This window comes from Triticum aestivum, chromosome 4D (genome assembly GCF_018294505.1).
Source record: "Triticum aestivum cultivar Chinese Spring chromosome 4D, IWGSC CS RefSeq v2.1, whole genome shotgun sequence".
NCBI classification, from domain to species: Eukaryota; Viridiplantae; Streptophyta; class Magnoliopsida; order Poales; family Poaceae; genus Triticum; species Triticum aestivum.
In genome coordinates this window covers 145,483,702-145,494,138 of record NC_057805.1, presented here as the reverse complement: position 1 = coordinate 145,494,138, position 10,437 = coordinate 145,483,702, and positions in this window count along the sequence as shown.

The window sequence follows — 10,437 nt, the reverse complement described above, 5'->3', positions numbered from 1 at the left end:
AGGGTGCCGGAACGGGTCTAGATTGGTTTTCGGTGGGTACGGAGCCTTGCAGCGGCGGAACTTCTGATCTAGGTTAACCCCGATAGGTTTTGGAATATTTTTGAATTTATAGGGTAAAGAGGGGGTGCGAGAGGCCACTGAGGTGGGCACAACCCACCTGGGCGCGCCTGGGCCCCCTGGCACGCCTTGGTGGGTTGTGCCCCCCTCGGGGAACCCCCCGGGTGCTTCTTTGGCCCACTGTTGGTCTTCTGGTCCATAAAAAATCTCCGTGAAGTTTCGTTGCATTTGGACTCCGTTTGGTATTGATTTCTTGTGATGTAAAAAACAAGCAAAAAACAACAACTAGCACTGGGCACTGGGTCAATAGGTTAGTCCCAAAATATGATATAAAGTTGCTATAAAATGATTGTAAAACATCCAAGAATGATAAAATAACAGCATGAATACTTCATAAATTATAGATACGTTGGAGACATATCAAAGCACAGCGGGAATAACAGACATCGCACACGGTCCAGACATACTAATCATGTGCTATCAAACAGAAAAACCATCTACGTGGGTAGATATTTTCGAGATTGCAATTGAGTAGATATTTTTTAGAGGGGGGGAAGCCTCATGGAGCCCAGTGTACTATGATCATGTGGGTGACAGGGGCAGGGGCACAGCACACGGGTAGTCCTAGGGAACCATGTCTGTTTTGTACCCGACCATAGACGGTTCCTGCGTCTGACTCGTCTGTTGTTTATTAATTTGGCCAAAAAATGCGGGAAAGGGTCAAAACACAAACACACTTGCATGTGGACCAAATATATGTATGAAAAAGGTGGTGTGATGTTCAAATACCCAATGCACAACTTTGATGTGGTACCTATTGCACAAAGCGCACGTTATTATTGCTAGCTCCTTCGGGCCATGAGCGCCAACTTCCAGAAGCTCCAGACGCTTCACCGTGCCCGCCTGGACAAGCAAAGTTGAGGATGGCAGCGGTAGACAAGGCGGAGGCGTACCTCGTGGGGCGCGTCGCCGAGACGCAGGCCTGGTTCCGCCAGGCCCATGAGGAATTGAAGGTTGCTCAGGTCTGCTGGCTGAGCGCAAACAAGAGATTATCCTGCTGAAGGCCGATGTCGAAAAAGCCCAGGAGGCGGCGAAGGGACATGCCGCCAAGGACGAGGCCGCTCGGCACCAGCACCAGGCCGAGCTGAACTCCCAGGAGGAGGACCTTGTCGCTCGTTCGGTCATCTTCTTCCTTGGAGTGACGACCACTATCAAGCCACTACGCCAACTAGACCGGATTTTCACAACGGCGCCTCCCCTACCTGGCGCGCCAAAGATGTCGGGGGAAAATGACACCTATGGGATCACTGGAATCCGTTCTATGGTTGGCGGGTGCGGGGTTGTGCAAAGAGCGGGTCTAGAAGCCAGCACAAAGAACGTTTACCCAGGTTCGGGCCGCGAGGATGCGTAATACCCTAGTCCTGCTTTGGTGTATATTTGAGTGTTCTTAAGCTTTTCAACTAGCTACGGTGCGTGCGTCATCCAAAAGATCCAAATCCTCTCCCTGTATGCCGCGGGCCTCCTTTTATAGGCAAAGGGGCTGCCACAGTGGCACACAGGAGGTGGAAAGTTCTACAGTGCACAAGCTTATCGCTTGTCATTACAGGACAAAGTGCATTAAATGCGCTACTTAGGTGTCCACTTGCTTTATCGGGGGCGGTAACGAGGTCTGTCCCGTCCGTCGCCTCTCCGCCTTGCTCCGGCACGTGTCCAGGCCAACAAGGCATGCAGCGCCACGTAGGCTAGCAGGCTGCTGAGTTGGCGTGGTGGTAGGGGTCTTCATGAAGATATGCATGCCACCACGCAGGTGCTTGCTGAGTTGGCCTAGAGGCCGCACGTCGCCACACAGGTGTTCGCCTAGTTGATGGGCTGGCAGCTGCATGGGAACGGCGGCGGAGCTCTGGCAGATGTGGGCCTGGCTGCGGCCCTATGGATGTCTTCGACAAGAGTCTTGCCGGGGTCCCGGCAAGGGTCTTGCCGTGGCGTTGTGGTCGTCCCCGGCAAGGGGCTTGCCGGGGGTCTCTTGGGTATCCTCGGCAAGGATCTTGCCGAGGATCGTCGTCTTCTGATTCTCATCTGATTTTGTATGCTTCCGGTCTTCACAAAGATCTGCATGCCACCATGGAGGCGCCTCCCGAGCTTTGGTTCAAATGTGGTTGAGGGCATCGGAACTCTCAGGCTCGAGGGTGTCAGCCCTGCTGGTGCTGGGCAGGTTGCCCCGGCAAGGCCCTTGCCGGGGTTGTGGAGGCCGCCCCGGCAAGGGCCTTGCCGGGGGAGTCCACCTCGCCCTTCTGCTCTTTGTGTTTCCGTCTTGGTGTTGATCTAGTCATCTTGTGCCTTTGCTTCCTCTGCCCCACCAAGCGTGGCCAGGGGCATGGGGCTGCGACTGCCCGCGCACAAGTAAAGGGGTGCAAAAAGGGGACCCCCTACTTTTGTACACCGACATTCTTACTCACCAAGCAATTGCAATTCAACTTATTCAACAGAGTTTAAGTGAGAGCTCCACATACTCAACTATCATATAGTCTTCTATGATTGCTAACACTCACCCCATACACATGAGCAAAACGTTTCAACCGGAGACATAGAAAGATAGGGCTTATTGTTTTGCCTCCCAACGTATTCACCTCAAGGGTGATGTCAACAATAATAACTCATGCCACCCATATTCAACTAGACATATGTGCCTAGATCTTTCCTCACCACATGATACTTGCCAAAAGAGAAAAATAAAAAGGAATAGAGAGAATAACTTTGACTCTTTGCATAAAAATAAATACTGAAAAGTAAAAGATAGGCCCTTCGTAGAGGGAAGCGGAGGTTTCCATGCGCTTATTTGTTTGTATGGTCAACCCCTTAGTGCAAAAGAATGTCACGTTATATTGCCCCTTATGATAGGACCCATTATTATGTAGTCTGTCGCTTTTATTGCTTTGCCATCACAAGTTTGTACAAAGCTCGATTTTTTCTTACACTAAATGATCTAACACTTTTAGAAGCAATTTTTATTGCCTTATTGCACCGATGACAACTTACTTGAAGGATCTTGCTCAATCCTTAGGTAGGTATGGTGGACTCTTGAAAATAAGATTTGGGTTTAAGGGTTTTTGGATGCACAAGTAGTATCTCTACTTGGTGCAGAATTTTTGGCTAGCAAAGATGGGGGGGGAAAGCACCACATGTTGAAGGATCTATGACAATATAACTTCTATGTGAATATGAACAAACATAAACCATTACGTTGTCTTCCTTGTCCAACGTCATCAATTTTGGCATATGATATTTTGATCGGGGCTCACAATCACAAAAGATTTCCAGGATAGTGTATTTGCATGTGAAAGTTCTCTAAACCAACCGCCATCGTGAAGAAGTAAACTCCTGCGTCGAAGACCATGTGTACCAACGGGTCACTCCTCTCAGAAGAACCAAGCATTTCCATGTCAAGCAGAAGCTCGGTCCAAGATTTAACAACCCCTCTGAGATCGCTACGAGACGAAGAGAAGACAGTTACCAGCTGGAGTTACCACCTGAGTTACCCGGTGTGCACAGCATTTTTCCACGCGACACACCCCGGAAGTGTTTCCAACTTCCTAACTAGCCCGATCTCTACAAGGACATCGATCACCGAGCCATCGACCTCCAGCCCAACCTAACTTACGCAAGAGACCACTTAGCAACCTGGGTCAAGAAGAACGTCATACACGAAGCCACATCATCCAGTACTTCAAGGGTTAATGGAGCAGCACCCGGAAGCAGAAGCAGTATGAGGACGTGAAGTCTACCCCGGACCCAAGTTTCCGTATTCCTCTCCATGCCTAGTTTGGGAATCTCGGGGACGAGATTCTTGTAAGGGGGGTAGGTCTGTCACATCCCGATTTCCATGCCACAACACTTAAGCTAATAAATCATTCTAAAATGTGGTTTGACAAAAACTTTTTAGTGTTTTGGACCTTGCCTTGATTGGATTTTGTCTGTTGTTTGCAAGTGCTCTAAAAATCAAATAAATCCTCCAACTCCTATACTTCATCTCCTTGCTCCTAACTCTTGAACCAATGATCATGCCATGTGTATAGGGCATAAAAATAATTTCTTACAAAAATAATTTGGCCAAATAGTATTTTCAAAAATTAGTTTTCCAAAAACCCCTGAATTGAGATTTGAACTGCAAGTATTTAATTAATGGCAGTAAAAATCATTCCAAAAATATATTTAACTCCTATTAGATATAGGACACCCAGAAACCACAAAAATATAATTTTAGAAGTTATTTTCCTAATTTATTTAAAGGCTTTTTCTTATGTCCAGAAATGGTTTTAATAGGTTAAAATTATTTTAAAGCTTCAAAAATATTTGAGAAAATTCAAGGAAACTCAGTGGACATATATTTTCCATATATAAGAGTTTAAACGCATGGTAATGTTCAAATTATTGGTCAAACCCCTCAAAAACCCTTTCTGGATATTTCAAGCTTTTGAAATATTTACAAAGGAAATATTCCCTAAATATTCCAAGAAAATTCTAGCATGTCACATATGACATTTTTGATGATCTTGCCAAGTCTCATGTCATGGAGAATAGCATAACCCCACGAAATCCTCTCAAAACCACTTCTGTCCTTTTTCAAGTTTGAACAACTTTGCACTGTCAAACATGTCCAAATCCTCTCAAACTTGGCGCACATGCTCAAATGGTGTAATAATGCATCTAGACAAAATGGCACAAGTTGGAGAGAATGTTATCTTGATCAAAGTGCCCCAAAACCCTCTCTGTCCAGAACCAAATTTGAACAACTTTACATTGGAAACTTTCTCCTTTTGATCTCAACTTTTGTGTACATGTTAAGAACCTCAAATTATGACACTAAAGTAATTGGTGAATCAAGGAGAATAGCTTTGCATGACTAAATCTTGAAAAGTCCATTTCTGTTGATTTCTAGGGTTTACAAAAGTTGCATTGGCAACTTTGCCCAAATGAACTCAATCTTGGTGGAACCTCTTATTTTCTCATGCCATTTGACCCTGTGAAGCCTCATGACAAGGGAAGTCCATTTGCTTGCCCAAACCTGCATCAAACACCTTCTGGCAAAAATTTAAAATGCATGTTTTGTCCATTTCCACTAATCTCCTTGAGTCCAAATTTGTACCACAGCCTCATGTGATACTCCTCTACCCCCCTGCATCTTTCCCTGCCCGAGGATCCATGATTAAGGCGGGTAGAACCCCATTTTTCTTCTCTGGGCAGCAGCATTCTCCCTCTCTCTCAGCCTCTCTCTCCCTCCTTGACATTCCAGAGCATCCAAGGCTCTCCTCAGCTTTTGCCCATACCCCCTATAGACGCCAGACACAAGTGGGTGCGCGGGTGCGCGCAAAAAGCCGCGGACGCCGGCCATTTGCACGCTCTGGAGCGCGTGGCAGAGCACCCGAGCGTTGACACCGCGTCCCCCGACCGCCTCGAGCCTCCCCCTTGCGCCAGTCGAGGTGCCTCGACGTCCGCAACACGCCACAACCCTTTCCCCATCCTCTCTCTTCCTCCCGCTGCCTCCTCTCGCACGCGCACCGGCCGCCCGAGGGCTCCAATGGGCAGCCTCACACGCGCGATGCCTCTAATCCGTCCCCCCTCCCCCTTTCCTTCTCCCCCGACTTGGACCATGCCAACGAGCGCCGCAGACAACCCCGAGCCTCCTCCCGTGGCCACCGCGGCCATTTCCGCGGGTGCCCATAGGCCGCGTCCACGGTGAGCCATGGCCTCGCCATATAAGGCCGCCCCTGACCTCCCTCTGGAGCTCCTTTGCTCTCTCTCTCTCTCTCCCGTGCACCCCCTGGACCAACCTGCACCTCCTCTCATGCCCTCCTTCGCTCCCCATGGCCGGAGCCGAGCCGCCGGAATCCGCCTAAATTTGCACCCCCCCCCCGCTCCTCCTCCTCCCCTCTAGACCACACCAGAGCACCTCCAACATCCCGAAGGGACCCTCCCGCACTTCTTTCTCTCCTTCCCGTGGCCGTGCCATCGAGCTCCATCACCACCGCCAGCCTCACCCGCCACGGCCGATGGTGCACTCGCATCCGACCACCCCTGCGGGCATGGCGCATCTCGTCGGATGCGGCGCGGCCTCCTGAACCCGCCGGTGTGTTGGGAATCGCCGGAGGTGGACGGTGCCGCTGGGGAGAACGCCGGCACCCGCTCGGCCTCGCCTCCCCTGCCTCTGCTCTGTTCGAGCGGGAGGTAGGAGACGGCCTGAGCACCGGGCCCCGCTCGTCAGCGACCCGGTGGGCGGGCCCCGCCCGTTTAAGTGGAGACGGGCCGGCAGTATACCCGCTTCACGCGCAGCGAAGGCGTACTCCCCCGGAGGCGCCTTCGACGTCGCCCCTGCCACCCGCGCAGCTGAGCCGCTGGGCCGGCCCACTGCGATCTCCCGCCCTGTGCGCAGGATAAGTGTTAAACCCTTTCCCTTTTCTTTTTATTTTTTCTGTAAACTTGTAAAATCCACAAATAATTCAAATGATATCCAAATTTGATGATTCAAATTTCTAGTGACTCTAAAAATCATTCCCTACCTCATAGAGGAGATTGAACATTTTTCCAGAGAAGTTTCCTTCACACTTATTTAGTATATCCCAATTTTCTTAATTCTGTGATAAACTTTAGAAAATCACAGATAGCCCATTTGTTATCCAAATGCCATGATTCAAATTTCTAGATGCTTCTAAGTTCATAACTTAGGTCATGAACATTTTTATTAATACTTTCTGTGCCACACAATGTAATGAGCCATTTCTTCATATTAGTCAACTTTGCAAATTCATGGGAAATTCATTTGAACTCCAAATCCAATGAAACCAACTCCTAGATGCTTCTAAAATCATGGTTTGTTAAATGGGTGCCTTTTCTCATTTTTCAAAAATATGTTTCTGTGCACTTCTTACAAATCCATAAACCCCTTGATTCCATCATATCAAAATGTTTAGAAATATCCACTGACCAAATTCCCTTGAAACAACTCTGGTTAATTTTCATATAACCAGAGATGTCCTAGAAAAGTCAAATAAATATTTTTAGAGCACTTTTATTTCCTGCCTTGTTGTGTTGCTTACTATGATTGTTTCCGACGTTAGTTGACGAAGTAGATGAAATACTCGAAGATCTACTAGAAGATTTTAAGACTCTGATGAACCAGGCAAGCAACCCTTTGACCATGTCTATGAAACCCTTTTTATGCATGTCATATAGCACCATATTGTTGTTGCAACGGAATCATGATGAGGTGGTAACCACCTTGATGGGTTGCCTCTGTTACTTCCTTGTTGATACTTGCATTATGCATGACCCTACCTTCCTATGAGGGTTATGCCGGTGGGAGTAGATAGGATGCTAAAGTAGTTGCTATGCAAAAAGGGACGGGAATATGCATGGTGATGGAGACAAAGTATTTACAAAAGACTTTTCGAAAACCCTGTCGGGTGCCACTTATGCCCGAGGGAGATAATGAGTTGGGTAACCACTTTATGACAAAGTGGTGTACCGAGGCAAGTGTGTGTGTTGTTTTCAAAACGGATTGGTTTAAGTTGCGACCGTTATTCCAACCTTACATGCGCAACCTCTCTACCCTTATATGGGAAAGGGCATTATTGATTACCTAGGCTGATACTAGCTTGGAGCCCGCATTACTAGTGACGGGAGAGTTGTTGTTGCGCTCTCTCGGGACGGGGTCGTGCCAGGTAGGGCGGCCAAGAACATTTTTATGGGGCACCGGACACACCCTTGGTACCCCGTGCCAGTGGTATGTGATGAATATGGGAGCAAGGCTCCACAATTTATGTTGTGAAATGTTCGGCACGGGGGTTACTACCAATCGAGTGGACTCTATGTTAGTGTCGTCTAGGCAAAGATAGTGATGGGGTGCTTACCCCGGGTACTTGAGGTACCGCAGGTCGTGGATGACACGGAAGTTCCCCGGATCTTGTGGGTCAAGTGTGCAACCTCTGCAGAGTGTAAAACTATTCGAATAGCCGTGTCCACGGTTAAGGACAGTTGGGTAACCGCTCTTGAGCTACGTCCACATGTTTACAAACTAGTGTGTGTGTTTGGATAAGTGGGAAGAACTACTTGGTTCAAGTCAAAGGACTTGACATGATTGAGTTTGGTTGATGCCCACTCCATTTATGTTGATATCTGTAACTAGTCCCTATGGTTACTTGAATTCGAATGATGCATGTTTTACCAATTGTTGAACATGTCATAGCCCAACAAAACTAGCTTTCTGCAAAATTTACCTATATCATGCATTGTTGTATCTTGAACCAAAACATGGGTTGCTTGCGAGTACATTCAAAGTAGTCATTGGCTTGCCACTGGTTATTTTATTGGCCAGGAATGAAAGACAAGATATATTGAAGAGTTCTTTGGTGATGATCGTGCGAGCTATGTTGCTTCCCAGTCAGAATGCCTGTAGGGTTAAGGCAGATGGCATGGGTCCAAGTTATCGACGAAGATTTCCGCTGCAAAGTTATACTCAAGGCTGGACCATAATGGTCATAATTTATGTAAGACGGTATGTATGGATGTAAGACTCTTGTTATACATCTTCTGTGTGTTCAGTGAGCATTGATCTCTGGGATCACTGTACACATGCATTCGGTGATCACGACTTATGAGTCGGGGTCCCCACACAGATCCTTCTTCAATTCCTCACGACTTTGCTTGAAAGCAGCCACGGATTCCTCCACTTCCTGCGCGCTCGATCCGGAGGTTCCTCAAGCCACCCATCAGTTCCTCGACGACTGCTTTCAACATCATCTTCGAGGCACTGCTTTGCTCATGCAGCATCTTCCAGCCGGCGGCCTCCTCCTCCTTCTCCGGGACCAACTTGAGGAGCTTCACATTGTCACCCATGAGTTGCTCGACGAGGCCGGTCGCCTTGTCAACCGAGGCATCGCTGATCTTGAGCAGCTTCATCAAGTCGTCGACCAACTCCTGCTGCGTAGTGACGCCAGCGAGAATGTCGTCGTCACCGGCGAAGGACTTTAGGAACGTCGGCTCGTCGCGATGGCCGACGCCGCAAATGCGCTTGTGAGAGCCCTCGCGTGCCCGTGAGAGCTCGTTCGAGGGCTCCGCCGCGCGCCGGGACATCTCTGCTGCGGCTGCGGCTTCGCGGCGGGACCCCTCTAGTGCTTCCGCGGCCTTGGTCTTTGCTGCCTGGTTATATGTCTACCCTAAACTCCTCCTACCAGTCATGGTGGAACGACTTGACAGGAAAGACCAGTTTTGTGGGTGATGAGGAGAGGAACTATGAAGTAATTTTTGATTGGGTAATTTTTATAGCCCGGTGCTAAGTGTGAACACATATTAGTTTGATAGGTGTGAACAGATTTGCAATTACTTATTGCGTTGTAATCTGCAATGTGATGAGAAATAAGGTCAAAATTTATTGACGACAGAAGGTTGACCACGTGGTTGCTTGCCGTTGAGACGGCCGCGGCGCTCTCCGCTCTGGCGTCCCTGCGCGCGCTCTGCTCGCCGTTGAGGCAAATTTACAATGGCAATGGTTAATAATTCTTAATAATTGTTTTACATATTCAGGATAATTTAAAATGCCACATGCGGCGAGGCCCAGAACACTCACGACCTACATATGCATACAATTATAATAAAATATAAGCTAAAAGGCTGAGCTGGCGGCCTTCCGATGATGGTCTTCTCGGACTCCATGATCAGCATAGCACCCTTGCAGCCGTTCACTCCAAGTGTCCCGACCCGCCTCCGCCTACGGAGTTGCTGGCGCTGGGAGGCTCTTGGGGCTGCTGGGCCTCTTCCAAAAGAGCTTGACAGCGTGCAATCGCGCGCATGACAACTCCGCGGAACCGCTCCATTTTCATGTCTCTGGCCTGGTAGCAAATTCCGTCCATCACCTGCATCCTCAAGATATCACGTTGGCGATGTTCTACTTCATCGGGGACGTCAACTCCTCCAAGGATGCGCTCGAGCCTGGCCAACACATCATCGGGATCGAGGTTGACACGGCCGCCGCAGGCAATGATGAAGCCGCAGGCTGCCTCTGTCTTGACTGAATTGCAGAGGTCCTCTGCCCATTCCTTGCGGGGCATCAGGCTCTCGTTGAGCACTGGTGATGGCGGCTCTTCGGGTTGGTCATTGATCATGCCGCCGAGCAGCTCTGGATCTTTTACACGGTGGATGGCAAACAACTCATCACACCTCCTCTGCAATATGTCGATTGTGCTCCCAAGGACTGTCACACCGATATCGCTGCCGATGGGTCATGGTGCCTGCACCGGCCGATGAAGCTCTTCCTCCCCGACCTGCTCCGGCTCGTTCTCCTCGCCGAAGATGTAACGCAGGTAGGCATCGACGTTGAAGCTTTGGTCA